This window comes from Dryobates pubescens, chromosome 11 (genome assembly GCF_014839835.1).
Source record: "Dryobates pubescens isolate bDryPub1 chromosome 11, bDryPub1.pri, whole genome shotgun sequence".
In the NCBI taxonomy this organism is placed as follows: Eukaryota; Metazoa; Chordata; class Aves; order Piciformes; family Picidae; genus Dryobates; species Dryobates pubescens.
Window position 1 is genome coordinate 19568403 of NC_071622.1, and position 23105 is coordinate 19591507.

At 39.0% G+C, this 23105-nt stretch overlaps 2 long non-coding RNA genes across 2 annotated transcripts; one reads left to right on the forward strand and one right to left on the reverse strand.

Annotated features, from left to right (window-relative positions):
* Nucleotides 1-693: 693 nt before the first annotated feature.
* On the forward strand, nt 694-8662 carry LOC128897564 (uncharacterized). Its single transcript, XR_008462452.1, has 3 exons — nt 694-752; nt 2868-3169; nt 8346-8662. It is a non-coding gene; the product is annotated as an uncharacterized LOC128897564 (long non-coding RNA).
* Nucleotides 8663-12179: 3517 nt separating this feature from the next.
* LOC128897541 (uncharacterized) lies at nt 12180-19645 on the reverse strand. Its single transcript, XR_008462437.1, has 3 exons — nt 19374-19645; nt 13055-13129; nt 12180-12535 (listed from the first exon to the last, which is right to left on the reverse strand). It is a non-coding gene; the product is annotated as an uncharacterized LOC128897541 (long non-coding RNA).
* Between the last annotated feature and the right edge of the window lie 3460 nt (nt 19646-23105).

A 23105-nucleotide genomic window follows, 5' to 3' on the forward strand; every position in this document is an offset into this window, starting at 1 on the left:
TCAAACGATATTGTGACTTTCAAGTTGATGATAGCTCTCTTTATATACATACGTATATATATTTACCATGTGAAAGGCTTTGAGTATTTTAGCTCTGGAAGGAAATGCTTATCAAAAAGAAAGTTCTATTTTATGTGCCTCAGTGGGGAGAGTGGAGAGCAGAAGTGCTAATCTTATGGATCACAAACTATATATTCTGCCAGAACAATTTATGTGATACTCAGCCTCATCTGGCATTCTTTCCTCAAGGCTGTAGGCTGCATGAGTTTCTGGTGGCAGCCATCCTGGCTTTTTTTTTTTTTTTTTTTAACAGATGTTATCAAATACTTTTTTGACACTGGGCTGGTGCCCATGGTGCTATGGCCTAATAACAAACTACCTCCTGTAAGACAGGATTTTATACACATATGTTAATACACACTAAAGCAGATGCCTGTGGGAAATTTCCAGTCTCCTGAGACAGTACAGTTGAGTATGCTGCATGTGAACACTGGGCAGATCTATCCAGCATGTGGCTCTACCTTCACATCGGTACAAGATGTCCAGATTATACAACTGCAAGTTTTGGGAACACTTACCTTAATTATTACTATTTTCTGTAGGTTGAAGTTCTATCAATGAGCACATCAGCTAAGGGACCTCTTGATGTTTGTCTTGGTTTTCACCTGATTTCACCTTGGTTTTCACCCTGATCTGTGTGATGCTGTTTGCTTCAGAGGAGTACCTGAAGAAGCGGTCTCTGGGGAAGCCAGGTCTGTATTGCTTTGAAGATCTGAAACAAGGTTTACACATAGTGGGGAAAAAATCTGCAAACCACTGGGGGTGATGAAGCTGCTATTGAAGAGGGCTGTCTCATTTTGCCCAAAGCTGGAGTCTACATTTTTAAAGAATTTGCGAAGGGGTTCAGTGGGTTATCAGTAATTCACTCCGCCAGGGAAGGACATGTAGAGCGCAATGGCCAGATCTGTAAGAGGAGAGGTTAAACTTGGAAAAGAAGATGATAATTTGCCGTTGACCCTCATGATCACTCAGACAATGACTAAAACTGGAACTTGCTGTAGTATTTAACTAAAGGTGTGAGATGCTATCACAGATAAGTGAAGATGTTACCCCAGATTTAAATGTTTAACCTGCTTCAGCTATTGTCATTTTGGCCAGACTGAATCTGACTCAGCTGATTTTCATCCAGGTGCTGACAGACATTTTGATATCCTTGAGAAGACAACAGCAGCAGCACTAACAAATGAGAAATGCTGCAGCACCTTTAGCATATTCTTGGTACTACAGCTCATACCTTCACTAGCAAATTATGCTGCATAGGCTCTATATATGAGGGTCCGTCAAGGGCCAATAGTCCTTACTATAGCCGTTACTGCTCTTCAGGGTTTGGTGGACAAGAATCACCTACTCATTACACGTTCTCCAGCGAAATCCTGCATGTGCAGCACATACATGTGTGCAGCAATGCATGACACTAGTTCTCAAATAAGCACATGCTCTGAATACACAGCACTGATAACTGCATAAATGCTTATGCCCCGGTGCTCTCATAATCGAAACCACAGCAAATAGAAGTCAAGAGTGCTGTGAAACATTAAATGAACTGCTTCCACAATCCCAGTTTTATGCATCTATATGAAGATAACAGAAAGAAGAACTTGGGGCTGGACATTTGCATTCTTGTTCATACCACTTGTACAACTTAGGCTATATTAACAAAATTAATTTCAGAGCATAGCAATGTAGTATAGATTATGTATGTTATGTATGTATATTTATTTAGGATTCAGAGCATCAACTCTTTTTCTAGCCCCAATCTTCAATTTTCCTTAATTTTCTTACATAAAATCCTTTGGTTTTCTTACATAAAATCCTTTGATGCTGAAATGCTTGATATTGCTGCTCATACAAAAGTAGTTTGTCTTATGCCTTTCAACACAATTGGTTAAATCAAATTGTGCAAATATGAAAAATGTTCTGTTTGGATATGTTAGAATATTTATTAATGGTGCAATCTTAAAAAATCAAATTTAATTTGTTTTGTTTATCTGCGTAAGATTTTTTTAAATAGCTACACTAAGAAAGTCAGCTCAGCAGCTTTAGAACCATACACATTGAATGATGTAGTTTCAGTGACTCACAGCAGGTTTCAATATTTTTTCTACATATTTTTGGGAACCATTGATTAACAATATCATAACAACACTGATTTCCGCTCCCTCCCCCCGCCAATAAAGCCTATGGTGCTGTAGCAGATGTATAGTTCCCCCCAGAAATGTGCATAGACTCTATAAAGACTCAAAACTAAAATTGAGAAGGTCATTTCAGGACAGAAAAGATAAATTTCTGTTAGATGAAAGGCTTTCACATGCATTTAATGGGAATCACTTTTCCATATGGCAGTCACTCTATAACCATTCCATTTCCATATGAGACAGTGGCATTTCTGTAGCAGCAATAGTGGTTGTTTTGAATACACATTTGAAACAAGGCACTACATTTAAATCATTAAGCATTTTCATTTTCTTCCCTCTCATTAAAGGTATGCCTGCATTGCAAGGGGTTGGCATACACAAACTGAAATAGATGTTAGCACATATAGATTGGCCCATCCAGACTGATAGTTCTCACCCTGAGGGTACAGGTTATGAATATGTACCTGCTTTACTTGTAATTAATTCTCTTTATATAGCCAGCCTGCCTTACCATTGCAGCAGTGCCAGTAAATTGCAGGGTTTGAATACGAGATTTGACTACTCTTCCTCAAATCCCACATTCCTGCATCTTTGAGCATCTTTGGCAAGCCTCCTTCTCTACTCCTAAACAGTCTGATCTATTTGGCATTTAACTCTTTGTTTTCCGTTTAGGTTGTTCCAGACTGCTGCCACATTTCCTGCTCTCAGCTAACCCCTGCTCTGCCAGCGTGGGATGGCTTTTGTAGCATATTGCTAATGTGCCAAGAAGCATATGTATCTTTTTGTGAATATGGAAGTTATTTTCCAAATTTTACAGCTTCTGACCCAGAAACAGAAATATTCATCACTGCAACATAATTTCAAACCTGCCAAGAATATATCATGTAGATGTGCTAAGGGAGCGGATGAAAGCAGGAGTACAGAAATTCCTTTAGCACTAACTAGAGAGAGTGATGAAGTACATCTTTGTATAGGTAAGACCAAATTCACTGATGCCCAATTCATTCCTCTTGAGGACTCACCTATCCTCACAGAAAGGAGTGAAAGATCTATATGCCATGTTGCCATGGTATTTGCCAGACTAATCCATGATGAAACTTGAGCAACTCTGCCAACAATTTGCTCTGTCAGGTCTCCTGAAAAATGTTATTTGATGCCCACTGAACTGTGAATCCAGAAGGAATCTGGAGCCTCAGGAAAGTGTTCTGCAACTGTTAGAGTTTTGAGGGACATTTTGGGTCAAAGATGGAGGGATTAATTAAGGGTAACTTGGGCTTCTTTCAATGCAACTAGGTACACATAAAGCCAGAGGCTTCAAAGGAAGTTTATACCAGCAGCCAACACTTCACTACTGCTGCCCTTCCCTTCTTGGCATTAGATGTTTCCCAAGAAAAAAAATGTGTAACATAGAAGCAAAGGATTTATGTATTTCCTTATTGATTTTTAACCGCAAACCTCTATTTCACCGCAAACCTCTCGAGCTATGAAGTTGGAAGGTGTGTTTTTTTCCTGATGTTTTAAACATGATTTAAAGAAGTATGCTTTTGCCTTCAGTATTGCCCCTTGATAACATTTGTCAAATTTTCTATGGGTAGTGGCTATATATTCATTGATAGGAGGTGGCAGGTGCTGTGTTTTGATCAGTGTCTTGCTGTGTAGACATGTTTTTTACAGAGATAAACTACAGACTTCATTAATGGGCAAGTCCAGCTGCTAATTTCTTGGACTTTATCTCCTGTGATCATTCAGGAGAGAGGACATAGTCTCATGCTCTCAATCAAGCAGCGCTTTTTTTTCAGTTGCTTATAATTGTTCTGCAGATTATTCCATATTTGTAGAAGACACTGCCTGAAAATCTGTGATTCAGAAAAAAATTCTAATTACTATTAAGGAAAATTCTTACCGACCTGCCTCTGTAATTGAGTTTTGATCTTTTTGTGGTTATCTGGCTGCCATCAGGCTCATTTTTAAAGTTGTTTTATCCACATCAAGAGAAGTCCTTTTCTACACAGGTGCTCCATCTGTATCTATGATAGATTGCTCAGCCTAAGAAAAGTGAGACATAATATAGTAGCTTGGTTTTTTGCACTTCTGAAAGGTTGATTGTGTAGAAAAATAGAAAACAAGAAAGAATTGCACCTTTAGGTTTTGCATTTTTGGTAGTTCAGCAACATATATGGATTTCTGCATATGAACCATTGAAAGAATGAAACTTAAACCAAAATTGATAATACAGTTGTCTGCCATTAGATTCTAGTCTAGTCACACAGATTTGAACAGAAGTACTTCTTGTGTAGCTAAAGTTATTCAAATGCATAACTGTTTAAAATATGACATAGTAAAACACTTTCAGGGCTGTTGACATCATTATCTGCAGGCTTACCATAATTACCATAATCAGTATTATAGTGATGTTTGTTCATACTGTATATTCAGAGTCAGAATCACTTAGCTTTTGCAAAATAAGATGAAAACCAAAACAAGTAGTGTTTATTAAGTTTTCTTTTTAGGTCTTTTCTACAGAGATCTCCAAGTTAATTACAGCTGTGAAAGTAGATTAAGCTATATTCCATGCCATAGTACTTTTCTTCAGAATGAAAAATGACCTTAATTCAATTTAGACTTTCTTTGTAAGTGAAATAGGCTATGTTAAACAAAGGTCACTTTAATTTTGACTAAGAGTGTTCACACAAAGAGTTCACCAGGCCTTTGCACATACTCTGCACCCAATAAATTAAGAACGATGAGTACTAGAAGTCACATACCTAAATCTGAGCTCCACAATATTCTGCTCAAATGCATGTCCTGTATGTTGCATTCCACTGTCATGTATCGCTATTGGGTAAAGAAATCAAGCTAAAAAGCTTTCTAATGCATAATCAGATGTCCAGCTGTGATATTTTTAGTAGTGCCATCTAAAAATAGAAACACAATCTAAGATATTTTTCCTGGTTTATTATTTATATCTAAAAGCACATTTTTAAACAGAAACCAAATCACTTTCCTAAACCTGGAATTATACCCATTTATCTTTCTACAGCCTGTTGATTTTCTCTAGGGGTTACAGCACAAATACTAGGAGTTGTGCACATGTGCCTAATTGAAGGTAACATCCCATTGTTTCTCATGGTTATTATTTCTTCTGCACACATCTGTTTTTTCTGCAAGTGTCCTTTGTTCTTAGGAAAACAGTCAACCAAGGCAGAGGTGTCAGCAACATGCAGTTTTTTCATGTTTTAGACCCCTGATGCTTGCAAATTAATACAAGTTTTTACTTACTGTTTAGCTTCTTTCGTTTGCTTTATTTGTGTTTATATTTCTTGCTTATGATTTCAAGCTCTTCATGCTTTTCTACCTCTAATATCTTTGTCTTATTCTGCTCTGAGCTCTTGGTGATACCTAAGGTGTTAGAGCACTGTCCAGTCCACACTTACTCCAATCCTAGCTTCTTGGCTAGTCTGCTTCTCCCAGGAGTCTATTTTTGTATTACTTGCTCCACTTTCCATTGAAAACCAGTGGCTTTTTTAAATTGGAAGGTTTTGGGTTTTATTAACCTACAAATCTTCATTAGATCTTACTCTAAGGCAGGCTAATTCCATGGTTTATACCCCTCACAGAAAAAAAAAATGTTTCTCCAATCTTATAAATTTCAAGATACTTTTAAACCTTCAGGTTCGAAGCGAATGACTTTCATATGCTTCATTTTCATTTAGAATGCAATACTCCACAATTTTTGTAACAGTTTCATGAATATCCCCCTTTTCTTGGATTGCTGAAAACTATTTAAATATGCCAAATGCTATCAGCATGTGCTGTTTTCAGCACATGGTTGACTTGCTTTTAAATAACACTTACTGCTTCCAGATACACATTGGAGTGTTCTTGCCTTCTTTTCCAGTAGTTTCTGGTGTTTCCAGAGCTTGAGTCTTTTAAATGCTCCAATTTATTCTCAGTGTCTTTCTTTGATTTCTTTTTATTGCTAGTGCCGTGAATAAGGAGTTGTTCCAGGCTCAGAGGGTTACAGCAGAAATTCTTTAATCATGTCTATCCGCAGTGCCTTTTCCTCACACTTACAAGCCAGAAGGTTAAACTTAGGGAACATTTACATGAGTAACATTTAATTAGGAGGAATAATTACAAAACAAAAGACAGTATGTTCACGGGTGCAAATTTATTGAAAGAAACAATCTATGCAAGGAATAAACAACAAAAGACACTTTGCACCTGTAAGCAGACAAGAAACTAACTTAGAAAGTTTATTTAATCTTTGTAGATCTATTTTTGGTTTGTGCTTGACTGACAAAACTAGGAGAAATATCTATGGTGCTAGCCAAGAAGAATTATTAATCCTGAGCAAGACAAATAAATAGTTATTTCAAGTGTTTGTAATGCAAGTGTTAATGAAAGAGCTTTTTCCTCTCAACTCCAGAATCTGATAAACCATTGGTAGAAGGTACCTGACATTAGTAGATATTCTGTGTATTTGACAGATGTGTGACTGATCCACCAAGAGAGAGAAATTGAATATTTTCAAGTGTTTTTTGGGTTTTGTTTGTTTGTTTAAACCCCATACAGAAACCTTTGGCTTCTACTTTCATTTAGTCCAAGTCAGGTTTTTAAAATGCAGTTTCACATATCAAATGTTGAGCTAATTTTCTAGTAATAGTTGAAATAAATGTAATGCATCCAGTGCAACTTTTATTTTTAAAATCCATATTAAAAGATGATAACCATGTGAAATACAGGTTGGTTGGGGTTGTTTTGTTTTGTTTTTTTGTTTTCCATAGGAATGTGAAAGACAGGGCTCTTAAACTGATATTAGGTATCACCATTTTAATCATCACATTTACATGAAAGAACTCCATTCATTCCATTTTGTGCAAAGGTAACATATTAACCAATAAGTGTCTACATATAAAAATTACCCTCAAGCATTTCTTGTTTCCAAAGCTGTAATTCCATTCAAATAATTTCTGGTAAAGACAATCAAGCCAAGTCTCTAAGAGAGAAGTCTTACTGTGTTAGGGTTGTCTGCAATTGTTATGTCCAGGTGCAACACTTAACTCAGAGACGATGGGATTGAAACAGCTGCTTTTTGCCCTTTGATATCTCTCCTCAGAAGTCTTCCCTTCTGTCTACGTTTTTTTTATCACTGTCAAAATGATCCTTTGATTGAAACACTTTATTGTTTCTCCTTGTTTTACTTTGTTATGTTGCTAAAATCAAAATGTCTTTTTCTGTATTCCAATGACTTAATATTCCTTTGGTTGCATACTCTGCTTTCCCTCCTTTTCTATACCTTTTGGTCTCCATTCACACTCCTTCTATCTCCTTGATGTTTTCCTTCTTTGTACTGCAAATTTACTACCAGAAGCATCATATTGTAAGAGTTCACAAACCTAATGAAATTCAGCAGCACACTTTGGGGGTGTTTAGCATCCCTTCCTTCATCCACATAATTGGGATATGAGATCTTATTTTCAGTAGCAGGATTAATCCTAAAGATGCAGGCATGTCTAAATCAGTTGGGGGCCTACCTAGTCGTTACTGAGAAGAACCACAGTTGAGTTTTCTAATTGCCTGAGCGTGCACACACACCAGGGCAAAGGCCATAAAAATCATCACTGAGCAGAAAATAGTTTTGCAAACTCTCAAGTGAAATCTTCCTTTCTTCATACTCAAATGAAGTTTTGCTATCAGTGACATTGGGATGTTACCTACAACACTGGACATGGTTTGGTTTTCTGGTTTTGCAGCTGTTACTTCTCATAAACTGTCTTAAAGAAAATACTTTGCTTACATGCCCTCTTTCATTTCTGCCATAACATTCCATCAATTTATTGCAGAGACAAGAATATAATTAGCTATATCCATTCCCTCAAGGTTAGCATAGGATGCTACACTAAAAGGGCACAAAAGATGTGTTACAAATGGTTCTTCTGTGTAAATAATTTATTGCTACAATTTCTTAGGAATGATAAATGCAGGTTGCATTGCTCTTTTTCAGTTAAAAGCACTTTCCTTATGGAGGAGGGGAGGGATACAGCCTTTCTATCTGCTACTTGTTTGAAAAGGGAGTTAAATGATTTGTATGATCCTTTAACATGAAAATACTACTAATGCAATGAATACCAATACTTTTATATACAGTGCTTTTTCATCTACCAAGATGAGACACTCGGATGAAGTCATAGGCTTCTGAAAGTATCAGTGGTGTTGGCAGTCCGGTGCAGCTGGGATTTCAGGGAAAGAGGAGAAGGTACAGGGAGAGCAGCAGAACCCCTTATAGCTTCAACCTGCCACAGAAAGGAGAGCATGGTAAGTGGTAAAAGAATGAAACAGTGCAGGGCAGAAGAGAAGAGGCTGTGAAGATAGTAAAGAGAGAGGAAAACAAAGCCTGGAGAATTGGAGCATGTACATGTGCAGAGAAAGGAAAAGAGATAAAATTGTGGAAGAGAACTTGTAGAACTTGCCTTATTTGACAAGAAAATATGTAATATGGTCTTTAAGAAAGAAAATAGGAGGGGTGGTAACCTATTTCATTTGGAGAGGAAAAAAATGGTGCTTGTGACTAGAAGAAGCTATGATAGCTATCATAGCAATACACCTGTGATGCAGTTTCATCCCTGCCTGTGTGTATGCTCTGTGAGTGGAGCTCTCTGTTCACTCCCTGATGGCTCTGAGCTGTGTCCTCTGGTCTGGACACAGTCTTTTTATACATGTTTGAACAGCTGCATCACAACAGGGACCTAATTTTGAATGGGATCTGCATTTTCTACTCTAATTGAAATAAAAATTCATAATCACTTAGTAACATTGACATTATGGCTTCTTGGACACAAAAATCCCAGAAGTTCATAACATGTCAACAAAAAAAAATTATCATGGCCATGTAAATAATGGTACTAGTCTTGTTTCTTTGCTACAGCATGTAGTTGTGAAGAATTGGAAGGATTCTCCTGCCCCAGGTTGTGCATTTCTCCACAGGCAGAGCAGAGAACTCTGCAAAGTTCCTTTAGTTTTTGTGATTTTGGAGACAGTAGCACAAGCAGGAGAGATCCCTTTAAATCTCTCCAGTTTCTCTGGTTGCTGGGGATAACCCCTGTAAATTTCACTGTGGTCTTCAAAAAGCTGGGGACTGTGAGGGAAATACATGTCATCTGGGGACCAACAGATCTTGTGTATCTGTACCTGCATAAGGAGACACATGATTTTAGAGATTTATTTTGAACATTTCTTTTGGAATGCTTCATACTTTTCTGTTTCAATTTGTGATATACAGCAAAAATAAACGCGTTTTCTGGTAGCAGCTTTCCCCCTTGCTTTTCTATACTGCTTTCTGTTATGACATAAATATTTATTGATGAAATGTTTATATAAAATGAAAGAAAAATATGAGAAAGACTTCTCTACTGATCATTTTTTTTTGCTAGTGTGCTTTTATTGTGCCTTTTTAGACAATAGCTGTAGAACGCTGAAAAGCCTATTAGAAAGCTGATTAAAACATACTGAAGAAATTCAAGTAACAGTGAAAAGTAGCTACCCTTTGCAATGTGAGTTGCCAATTAGACATGATAAATAGAGGGGTTAAATATTAGCTAACTGATAAATATTTCAAAGCTTGTTCTTACTGATATGAAAGAGCAAGTGCTTTCTCATACAGAATTCTGAAGAATTAAAAAAAAATCTGGTGGTGCTGTGTCCCAAATATTTCAGAACTATTTTTATTTTCCCCTGGATAATGTTTTAGAAATCAGATTAGAAGATTATCTAGTTTGTCTCCTCTCCTTGCAATGTTTCATTACAATAAGTTGCTTCAGAAAAATTATTACTATTACTGCTGTATGTGGAGTCACCGTCCTTGGAGGGGCTCAAGAGGGGATTGGATGTGGTACTTGGTGCCATGGTCTAGTCATGAGGTCTGTGGTGACAGGTTGGAGTTGGTGATCTTTGAGGTCTCTTCCAACCTTGGTGATACTGTGATATATATATATATATATATATATATACATAATTATTATTATTATACTACTTTTCCAAATTTAAAATGTGATATTCTTCCTATATGTAAGGAAAAATTATCTCGATTTAGAAGTTCCTGTTCACAACCGAGACAGAGAACTTTAGTAAAACTTTATTCAAATAAAGGGAGAGTCCACAGGACAGTTCCTGCTGGGAGATATGGCTCCCATTTTATCCTAAATTCCCAGATGCAAATTTCCCTCTCACTTTCCCCATTGGCTAAGGTACTTCAGGATTTACAGTCTTTCCTGAAATGCCTACTACATGTCCCCCTTCACATGCAACCCTCTTCACATGCAACTCCCCTACTACATGCATTGTATGTTTATTTAAATTAGGTTCTTCACTTCTCTGGGTGGAGAAGTTACTATTTAGTAGTCTATTAAGCCTGCACTCCAGCCTAAAAGTTCAGAAGTTTAGGCTGTGTTCAGTGTCTTGTCATCCTCAGAGCCCCATTGATTTACAGCGATTTTCTAAGATAAGGTACTTTGCAGATGTCCCTTTGTTGTTTATGCTCATAGGTAAGGGGAACTCTCTGGTTCCCCCCTTCTTCTTCCAATCCCCCTCAGACAATTCTTCCTTTGTAAAGACATTGATGACTTTTAATCCCATCACTATATATGCCTCCTTTTCATTGCTGTCTATAAAATGCCATCTATAGACAGGTGTCAGACTGTGATCCAAATGAGTTCATGTCTCAAACATTGTGTGCAGCAGCAGCAGCCTTGCAATTAGGAGAGACATGTCTGTTGTGGTTAACACAACAAAACGTCAGCTCAGGAGGGTTTGGAATGCACCGGAGCATGGACATCCTTGCCCCCTTGGCAAGTTTGCACATGTTCCACCAAGATAAGTTTGCAGCACACTGTGCAAAGTGTAAGGAAATAGAGGGTCTCACTTCAATTGGTGGAAAGGTGCTTTGTACATGCTACATTGCAGAGCACCACCTTCCAGCCTTCCCATGTAACTTAGGGAATAGTCAGGAGGCCATGAAGCAACACCCCTTTTGGTAAGGAACAAAAAAGACTTGAACACACTGGCAGGTGCATCCACCATGAAAGACCCAAGGAACTGACCAGGAAAGACATTACTGGAACCCCAGGTGGTGATCTGGATCTTTAGCTATTCTCTTTCTCCATCTTCCCTTTGAGACACAACATATATATGAACATAAAACTTTGGTCAAGGTGGTCAACAAATCTTTCTGTATGGACCTATGGGGTAAGTCTCCTTAATTTGACCCAATCTGAGTCACCCTTTTTTCCCTCCTCCCTGTTGGGTCAAACAGGACATGACAACAGGTGAACTTGGCCACAGGTGAACAATAGGTTAATTCTGAACTCCATTTTATGTCCATAATATTTAAGATTAAAATCTCCATTTAGTTCTTGTTAACATTGTAACTCTATAACTTGTACTCACTATAAAAATAGATCTCTTAAACTTTAGCTATGAAAATGTTGTGGCAAATATCCTATTATTTCATGTATAAAATATGTGGGTTTGTGATTAAATGAAAAAAAGATGAAAAAAAGCTGAAGGAGTTACTTTGTTAGACTAAGTCTAACAAATTAATACCAAGTTATTTGGAACTGTTGCTTGAATCCTGTGAACGCAACTCTTCTGTTCATTTTTCTGAGAGAGCAAAAGGAAATAAAAGCAATTATTTTTTATGTAAGCAAAATATCATCTTGAGTCTTATATAGTCTTTCAAATGAGAGCACAGTAATTGGAATATGTAGCTGTCTCAAAACAGGGGAAAATGCAGAACAACTAAACAATGCAAATGTAAATTTTCTGTAACTATGACTGAAACTTTGAATGGTAAAATCTTGTCAGCTTCTCATGGACCTGCTGATTCCAGGGCACTTTTTATAAAATGTGAAGTTGTATTGTGTCATTTGTCTTCTACCAACTTCATTGCAATTGACTTTTAGTCCAGCATAGGTGTAGGATGGCAGTTGTTATCAGGCTATCCTTTCTGCATTTGCATCCTACTCATTAAAGAGGGATAAAACAGCTTTCAAGGCATGAGTTGTTTGTTTGGTTGTTTTGGGTTTTTTGTATGGAAATCCATATAAACTTAGTGAAATCATTGCATAGTGTGCTATTCTACAAGTACTCACTCCACATGTTTATTTTATACTCTCTTTTAATAGTTCCTGATGCTGAATGCTACACAATGAAGACAAATCTTCAATCTCAGAAAAATTATAGGACAAGAGTGAATAGACAATAGAAAATATTACCTGGGGTATTCTTGGTTGTCCTTTTGAGTTTATCCCTACATTGTTTATCTTTTCTAGAACTTGAAATTCCTGTAGTAAATAGCAAGCAAGATTTGATTGAAAGGGTTAGGTAAACAAAACTCTATTGCTGAACAAGGAAGTTCCTCACATACCTGTCCTGATAAGTATTGAGTAAATATGAGATATGCAGTACAAAAGTTCTTTGTGAAAGATAACACAACATGAAAAGTCCTTCTGTCTGTATTATAAGGAGAGATGCTCAAATTCCAAGTTCCTGTGAATCCAGTTGTATCAGGGCACAGAGGGCTCTAATAATGTGTTAACTAACCTTAATGGCCCTGTCCTGATTTTGTGTGCAGTTACAGCCTGGCCATGGCTCCTGTTATCCCCAGTTCATGGAGTGGCTTCCCAGCTTGTTATCAGTCTTGCCTTATTGTTATGGATCTGTCTGGCAATTGCTGAACTTTATTCTTGCTCATGGGCTGACATCCTGGCTTGACCTTGGACTTGCCTCATCACCATGATACTGCTGTATAATAAGGGTGCTTGGTTGGGTCTGTCCACCATCTCCAGGTCTGTCTTGCTTACCTTGCTTGAGTACTGTGGGGCTGGTCCCTGGGGTTGTTGGATCTCTCATGGTTCATGTTCTTCTAGAAAGCAGCCCTCCAGGAAACAGAATTGAATTGTAGATGCACCTGTGCATCTGACTCTATGTATAAGCAAGTAAGCCCTGAAGAATCTGAATTCAGTACATGTAGTTAAACTATTTTGCATTATACAGCCTAGTGCATCTTGTAGTACTGGTATTAGGAAGATTTTTCCACTGTTAATGAAATTTCTCCATCTCGCTGCCCTGGAGAAGTCAGTATCAATTCTAATGTCACCTCACTATGTTGGTTTCTCTCTAACAAACACCTAGTAATGAAATTACTGTGAGCATGGAAATGTATCATTCCTCTTCAGTGTGCCACATGGTACAGGGACATCTATCATGCCTTTCTGAAGAAGAGTAAGGATTTATATTTTATAGGTGAAAATAAAAATGAAGCATGTATACTAGAAATTTTTTTCCCAAGAATTCTGTAGTCCAATTACTGTAATTAAAAAGTGTTTGTCCCCCATTGCAAAATTAATTTACAGTTGTATAAAAGAAAAATGCTCTCCTCAGCAACTCAAAAATTGTTACCCATGAAGCTGGAAACTGCTTTGAGGTGCAATGATAGGCACAAATATATGAGAGGGAAATTTGTGCATAGAAACGGTGAGGAACTACCATATTTCCATCTTTCAATGGTTCATATTCATGAAATCCAAACTTGAAATGAATAGCCTGCATATAATTTTATTTAAGAACAACTTTTCAATAATCCTTTTCATATCGAGAATATTGTATTTCTGTGCTATGTAGTCCTCTGTAGTTTAGCTAACGTAAAGACTTCTATCTAGAACTAAGAATTTGTAAACAGATTTGCTAGTTAACTCTACTGTAGGAATGCTCTGCAGAACACAAATACTGAAGACACTGTATGGAAAAAATTAAACTGTATTTATTAAGAAACATCACAAGGCTATAAATTAATACATCTTACATGTGTTAAATTATGTAAGACACTCTATGATATCTAATCTACTTAGCACACGAATGGGATCTGGGAGGACCTGTGCACTTTGTCCTGCCAGGGACTCGAGAGAGGTCATGTTCCAAGCAGTATGCAAGTGTGAAGTAAATTAGATGAATGCTGAAAATAGATTTTCTCAACCTTGTACGTATTTCAGATTATTATCTCTTGTGTGGTGTTTGGCAAGGTACATCTGATAGGCACAAATTCATTGCTGACGTGGCATTGAACCAATGGCATTGGAATAAATTTGAATCTGCACTCACTGACTCAATGGAGATGCAGAATATTTACCTGTTGGAAACACTGTAACTGTTATACAGTATTGTCAAGTGAATATAAGTTTTGCTTATGACAAATATATACTAGCCTAATCAATCTATTTCTAACATGCTGTGCAAAATCATTTAATCTTCTCCTCACAGCCCGAATTTAAATTAACACAGCATCAAGAGATCTTAATGAAAATAAGTACAGAGTTTTCTCTGTCAATTGAATCAAAATCTTCAGAAATTTTAGAGCTTTGTTAGGTCATACAGGTTAGATACCAATTATCTTCCTTAAAGATGGTTATGGTGATAACAATAGAACAGAACACACACTAGTTGTCACCTTGCAATACATCAAACTAATTAACTGATCACTTCAGATTTATTTCAATAAATCTGTGTGAAGGAATTTCAGTTACACCTGGTGAGGTGTGGACTGAATGGATATTGGGAACTTTTATGCTGTGAAACAATACATCACATAAAGAAACACAACTTTGTTGGGGCAGAAATCTCTCTCATTCCCACTTTTCAGTGATTCCTTACCATATTGCTCAAATAATGGTTAATTCCATGCCCAGCTGCAAAGGAGGAGTGACTCACACCCTGATCTATTTTGGCCTGCAGGCCAGCAGCAGCATAGATAGCCTTTAGTTACACTGTATAATCCAACTCCATTTTGTGAATGCCTGTGAAAAATGTTTTCATTTCCAGGATGACCACATTAATTTAATTGACTAGTAGATATAAATTTCCACTTTTCTTCAACTTATTCATTTGATCTTACCGTCTTCATACAGTAGAATTATGGTTGGGTTTTGGTTAGTTTTGGTTTTGTTTGTTTTTACTGGCTTGATAGCTGCTCAACAAAAAAGAAACTTCTCTCCAAATTGCTGAAGTTATGAGACTAAAACAGTGGCAGATAGCAGATGGGAACTTGAAGAGATTATTTTTAAAAGAACCTCCAAGCTTTGATTACTAAACAGATAAAGACACTCTAAAATGATATTTTGTATGGTTAAAAATAGAATTTCTTATATCTTAAAGCTGTTCAAAAACATGTCTGAAACAAAGGGGCCAAATTAAGCTTGAGAGTAATTGACTGTAGTCTATTGATACTCTTGTTACGGTATCTGCTGAATTTCATCCAGAGAGTGTTTGAATGATGAGGACTATAAAAAGTTATTGTACATGAAATACTACATTATGTCAATATCATACTGCTTCAGCTTGTAAATTCACATCGATCTGTATAATAATGATGTTTACAGCAGTAATGAATGCAATCAAGCACATGTTTGCTGATGTATAAAAAAAAAAGCGAGCCATCTTGCTGGGCATTTGATTTCCAGGAGATAATCTCAGGCAGTACTCTGAAGATTAGAGAGAGGAGATAAGAAACTGTGACAGGCTGGTAGTATCTGCCTGAAACATCATCCCCTATTAGCAGGTGTTGGTGCTGCTGGGAAGCTGTTGCATGGATTTTGCTAACACATTGGGTAGGTTTTGACAGCACAGACTACATTTGGACATAATTTTATAGCAAGTGGGAAAATGCACCTGTTCAGAAAAGTATAATTAACTGCATAGTAAATATATTCCAAAATGAATGTTGTGCAAACAGAAGAAAAGAGACTAGGAATAGCTAAGTTTCCTACTATACAGGTGCATGCCAGTTCTGTTCCAAAGCTTTTGAACTTTTATTGCTTTTGAACTTTTATTACTTTTGATGTTTTGAAACTGTGTCTTTCTGGCATTCATTAGCTCTAAAAGTTGCATGAAGATATAAACTGTTTCAACCACAGAGGCAAAATGCAACTTCAAGTTTTCTGGACCATGTCAGACTGTGCATCCTACGGCATCTCCAAGCTCATGATAGAGCAGACCAGAGAAGTACATTTGCATTTCCCAGCCTATTTTGTGACTTTGTTCATAGACCAATACTTTTAAGAGAAATTAATTATCCCCTTTGCAATCCCTAGGAAATTATATTTACTGACTTTGAGAAGGATTGCATATATGCAACATTACAGTGATAAATTTAGAGAGCATGCAACTAGTAACAGGAAAGGTAAAACAGGAACTGTGCTCAAATAATCAACCTTTCTCAGAAAGCTAGGATCTGATTGCCCTCCTTGTTCTTCTACTATAACAATTCTAAGTTATTAAGGCACCTAGGATCCTTGGATGGAAAAATATGGAAAAAAATGTCAGGAAAATATGATGAAAATTCATAGAAATATATAGATTTCTGAGAAAGCACATTTTTCCTGATCTCTGATTTTGTGTTTTGCCTATGTTAGTTTATTTGTAAAATTGGTAAGAGAATCTTCATGCCATAAAAGGTATTTTATTGCTAGTTCTATTTACAATAATTATCTAGGCACATCTGTTGTCTCCAGTACATCAATGTTCAATATTTAAACTAGCTCAGTGTTAAAAATAAAACTCTGTTCAATGCTCCTAATCAAGCATCTGTGTATTTAATGCCCTGTTTTGATTTCTTACTAAATTTTGCTAGTTCTAAAATTTCAGCATGGAGGTAGCAAGTATCATCTACTTTCAGAGTGATTCAAAACACAGATCACATTTTTAAAAGTAAATCTGATCTGCTTCTGGAAAGCAACAACTAAAGGCACATTCTGGAGAAGATTAATGCCTCTCAGAAATGGAGATGTGAAAAAAGCATTTATGCTGTCAGGTTCTGGTCTTTGCTGGGAGGTTGTGGTTTCCTAGCTGAGACTTGAATTCCTTTGTGCCAGTCCTCCTCTGGAAAGGGGAAGTATGAGCTGCACCTTGGAAGTGAGACTGTTTTAAAAAAAAAAAAAAAAAAAAAGCCTTCTAGGAGCAGAGCAGGGCACATTTGTGTTGCCAACCTCCTGGTTTGTCTGCCAATATAAAGCAACAGGTGGGTACAGTCTCTCATCGTAAACTCTTGTTAGTGATTTGCTGCCCTTCCCACTATATAACAGAATTACCTCAGTAGAGAAGTGCACCTCAGGCTTTGGGGCGTAGAGACCTGGTTTAGGGTATGGAATGTGGACATACAGCCAGAACTATGAAGGCAGGACCTGCCCGAAGCAAGCTCTGACCTGAACGTAACATGCAACACATGTAAACAGTTTCATCTGAAGTCAGTGGCAGCACTCCAAATGACTAAGGGAAAGAAAACCAAACCTTTCCTTGTAAGCATCCTGTAACACAGCCTTCTCACAGCTGTGAGAAAAAAAAAAAAAGAATGCTTACACAGGGCCAAGCTTTGATCCCATTGCCTCTGCTTTGGCATGGAATTTCTTTCGTTAAAATACAGATCTCTTCCTACAAACATTGGTCCACACAAACAAGCATATGAATTTCCATGACATTACATGTTTGTGGGCAGAAATTATACTTCTGCTTATTTTCTGGCAATCCTAACAAAGGTTTGAGTAGTAAATAAGCGATATCAGTAAAAATTGCAATGTAAACTGTAATCCAACCCTATTAAAAATACTATGTAAAAAAGAGAAATGTTTCAACTTTACAAGTTAAAAATCCCTATCACACATGATAAAACTTCCTGGAATTCCTTAAAGGATTTTTCATGTGTTTTTCTGTCCTTAAAAGTCATTCTAGTATTTGCAAGAAGTCCCCAATCTGTTCTTATAAACCATCATATTACTGTGTGAGATTTTAAAGCAGAGTAAACCACATAATGCCAATTAAGTTGCTACCGCATTTTCAAACAACTTGCTTCACATCATCTGTCACTTTCTCCTTTCCAGACCAAGAAAATATTGTTTACTGACTAGAAGTACCTTGGAAAGTTAGTTGTAGAGATTCTCATTGAAAGTCTGTTTTAGACAAGAGATTGTGCAACAAAGGTTAAACTGAAATTTATTTTAAAGGTAGGTAGTAGTGAGAAACATGTAAGAATACAGTAGTATGAAAGAAGTTAATTAAACTGATAAACTCCAAACGTTAGGAACCAGAGTAAGTCAATGGAAGCTTATAGCTAGTTCCATAACAAATATACATCTGTCTAAATCAAGTGCCACGATTTCTCCACTGCTTGTCAATCTGGCTCCTAACCTGGGTAATATACAGAAAAGATACTACATAATCTGTTGAGATAATGGATTAAATTTCGATTGAGTTTTTATTTATTATTATTTTAAACGTTTTTAAGATGTTTTGTCTTTAGTTGATAAATATTTCTCTATTTTAAAAATCCTTAATGCATTTATCAGATTAGGTCGTGTGCCTTATGCTAGGATGCCAAGTATTTCAGCGAAAGACTGAAATGGCTCCTTCAGAGCGGCACACAGCCGTTATGCCCACAGGAGGAAAAACACTTCCAACAGCACCATACGGGAAGAGGGAACAAAAGGTTTGAACACGCGTATGGATCATCACTGCCGCACGGATTTTAGCAGGACAGGCCTCCAGAGCGGCGGTGTGTCCGCAAATGACCACTAGCAATTGTCGGGGTTGAGGTCCCGAGTGCGGCAGGCCCTTCCGCAACCTGCCGCTAGTGCCCGCGCAGTCAGGGCCCCACTGCTGCCGAATCCCCGGGAAGACTCTTCGCGCCTCCCAGCGACGCCCGCTCGATGCTGCCGTGGGGCTCCTACGCCCAGGCTACCGGGGAGAGTACGACCTACGTCTCCTCTCGCCCACACCAGACACCCCCAGACGTCCTGAGGCGCTTCCCGGTCGGCCGGAGCCTGGCTTCCTCCAAGGTAGCCAAGGGAGGCGGTTCATGAGGGGCCGAAAGGAGGCGACCGCAGCCGGCCCTGAGAGGAGCCCCGCGCTTCGCAGAAGCCGCTCACCGGCCTGGGCGGGTAAGATACTGCCCACGCCGTTGCTAGGTCTTCTGCTCGCGTCCTCGGGCAGGGAGACAGCGCCGGCCGGTCCCACCGCAAGAAGCACAGGGGGGGAGGCAAGAGCGACGACGCAAGAGGGCTGGCTTCTGCCCCTGGCACCGCCAGCCCCGCTCCGCGGGCACCGCCCGCCTCTCCTCAAGCAGCTTCTCGCGCTTACCTGCGTGGGAGGGCAGTCCTTCTCGCCCCGCCTGGCCGGCCACCAGCAGTATCCCCTCGTGGGGAATGGTTTCTCCCAGCTCCCCGCCGTAACCTCCCGCTCCTCCTTCCGTTAGTGCCCGGCTCGGCAGGCGCCGGCTTGGATGCTGCCGCTCGTGAGGCGCAGCGCGCTCCGCCCGGCTTGGCCCCGCGGCACCCGTGCGCCGCCCGGGAGGATCGGGGTGTCCGAGGATATTCCAACCCCGGCCCGACAGGTAACCGGGGGGCGTTTGCCCTCTCTGCCCGTGCTTCGCCTCGCCCACCACCTCTCGGCCCTCTGCCTCCCCGCGCTTGCGGGGCACGGAGCTGCCTCGCGTGGGAGCGCCGTCCCTGGGCAGCAGCGGCCGAGCGGCGGCACGTCGTGATTCAGCATCGTCGCCCGGGAAGGAGGGGCGGCGGAACGGTCAGCTCTGCGCAGCCTGGGGGCTGCGGGTGTCGGAGAGCGGGTACTGGTGCCGGGCGGTTGGGAAGGTGCGCGTCCCGCCTCGAGCCGGGCCGTGGCGGCGTCTGTTGCCGGCTCGAGGTGATGCTTAGTGACAGGAACGTGGGAAAGGGCCGCCAGGGCCCGATGCTTCTCGGGTGCCCGGCACGTCAGCGTGAGGGCTGCGGGGAAGTGTGGTCCGCAGAGTCAGTCCCCGGACCCGCAGCCCTCACCTGGGACTGTAACGAGGGCTCCCGGGCCCGGGCAGCGCGGGGATGCGGGCGGGATCGCGCGGTGCCGGCGGGCAGAAGCCCCTCGGGAAGTTTCCTGAACGTAGCGGACGGCCCTCGTGTTGGGAGGGGAGCGTAACTGTGTGCGTGTTGCAGTCTGAGAACAGGGAGAAAGGAAGCGTTTCGGGATTAACGGTATTAAATCGCCCCCATTTGGCATGTGAAGTCCATCGTCTGTGCAGGTTGTGTCGCACGTAGGGCCAGGGCTGTTTGAAGCCAATTAGGGTTAAAATGGGATCGTGTTCTGGCTGTGGTACCCAGTGGAGGCTAAAATGTAGAGCAAGTTAAATCTCTGGAGATGCAAGTCAAATATCTTCCTGTTCTTACTTGAAAGCCCATAATCTGTGGGATCGTCTTGCATTTCAGATATTGAGACCACACATAATTGCAAGCTAAAAGGAAAAGCAATTGATGCTGGAATTTGAGTAGACTGATGAACTCTGTGAAACTGGCTTAAGCTCTCAATATTGTTTGCTTTTGTGCCTTTCTAAGTATTTGCAGTTTAAGTACCAAAATTAGATTTTTATTTCTTCTCAGAAAAACTCTAAACCAACCCAGCAAACACCCCTGTGGTTCAGAGGGGTGTTTTCTGCCTAAATCCTTTCTTAATTTTAGATACTAGGATGTTAGCACCTATCTGTAGTAATACACAGATAAATCCTGCTGGTTGTTTTCACAACTAAAAGACTAGAAACACTTTTTTTGTGTGTGGGAATTGGTTGTCCTCCACATTCTACAGAATCTCAAAATATACAGTATCTTGGTATCAGTAGAAGCTTTTGCCCCTGTTTTAAGTACTAGAATGTAGTTTTTAGTAGAAATAGGATATGTATAGGTTTTCCTACGTGGTGAATAAATATAATGTCTACACTGATATACAGAAGTATTTTTGAAGCCAGATTCTCTGAAGACAAATGTTACAAAGTTTCAGAAAATTGCATGAGCTTTTCATACAGAATATGGAATTTCTTTTATAAGGAAAGAGTGTTGTACCTGCAGGTCATGGCAATATTATGCAAGAAAGTCTAGAACAATGATTGTCACTTTTTTGTTTTTAGAGAAAGGCCCTCTTTCTGTATCTTTGAAGGTTTACATACATGCCACAGATCTGAAGGGATCTGACCAGCAATTTGGAAATGTTAGAAGAGGCCAGGAGATGAAGCCTGTTAGCAGTTATTAGGAAATTATTCCAGTAGTCTAGCAATCATTTTAGTAATCTGAGGCTCAGGTCTGCACTTAAATGAGTCTTTGTTCCTACATTCTTCCAAAGCTGACTGTTAAAGTGGCAACAGAGATTAAGTTGTGAAGAACTGTTTTGTAGTTAGGATTCTTTCCAAGATCTTTACAGTATTGTATGTTGATAATGAAACGCATAAAAACTTTGAAGGTGAAATGTGGCAGACTCATACTGACTGCCCAGTGTGCTTACTCTGAATTGTCAGCATCAGGAAAGACTGAAATATGATTTCTTGATATAAATCTCCATCTGTGGATATTATTCTAATTTTTAAAAAATTCTCAGTAGAATACATATGGCAAATGATTAATTTATTGAACTTCCACATTTTCTACTGTTGTGGGGCTTTATCTTTTTTTTTTCCCCCTTCCCTATGTTTTAATGTTGTGTTAAGGAGTGTTTTTGCATTCGTTACTTGGCAGATGTCTCATGAATTGAAAACACATTAATTTAAGGATAGAGATCCTTAGAAAAGAATGAAAATTGATATGAAATCTTTAAATGTCTGAAATAGAGAAATTGATAACATTGACCAAGCTACCTTGCATCTACTTTTATAAAGCTTCCGTCATGTCTTAAAAAAAGGCACGAGAATGTGTTGTAAGATATTTGAGTCACTAATGTTTTTTTAGTTTTGTGCTATGATTTTATCAGTCTAAAGACACAGTTAAACCAATAGTGCTGATTTTCCTTCTCTACAAATTCATGCAAACCTTTGCAGAAATTTGCATGTTGTCACTGCCTTGAAATGTTGTGAGTTCTGAGCCAATCCTAAATCATAGGACACTGAATTGTTTCAGTAGGCTTTGTATCAGGCCCAGATGAAAAAGATGGATGGTTGTCAAATCATTTTGATGAGGTATTTTCATCATCTGTTGTTGACACCAGTAACTCTATAATGATTTGGGGGTGGTGGTGGGGAGAGAATAGATGTGTTTTCCTAAAAGAGGACTAGAGTCTGTATGTAAATAGTGGGAATTAGTTTTATTTGGAAAGAGGCATACAAACTGTCACAGTTAAGAAAATTCATGGAAAATATCACCGGATTTGAGCTGAATGTTGTTTTTCCCTTGGGAACTTCGGAATAATTAGTCTCAGATTCACTTTTATTTTCTACACACCTAGGAAGTTAATTTGGGCTGCTTGACTTCCGGCAGTGGGATTCAAGTGGTCCTTATTAAGCACAAGGAAGCTCTTCAGAGCTTTATTAATGCATACCTAAAATTCTGCCAGAATGGTACTTTGTAGATACTCCTTTTGCAGACATGATGATCTTCCTTTAAAGTTTACTGGAACCAATGAACCTTTTTAGCATTAATATTTAAAATACTAATGTATTTTAAATTTAGGCTGGAGTTTGTTGATGTCTACTACGCTGGTGGGCAAGACAATCCTCTGTAATTGAGAATGAATACAGGAGAAAAAGCTTTGTAACTCTGTTGGGTATTAAAGCACATCCTCCAATTCCATAGTAGCCACTGCTCTTGGAGCCAGAAGTTCTTTCAGATCAGGTTTCATAATGCCTTAGTCTACTGGATACTGTTCTTTGTATTGATGGATGCAGGAGCCTGCAGATTCTGTAGGGACTGAAGTCTTAGCTTTGTACTTGTTCCCAGTGTTCTTTCTTGCCTTCTCTCTTAAATTTTCATGCAGCTGTACAGAGTAGTTTTCAAATGCTACCACATTAATTTATACAGGTTTTTCTCTTGCCTTGACTTCCATACACCAAGAAACAAGATCAGACAT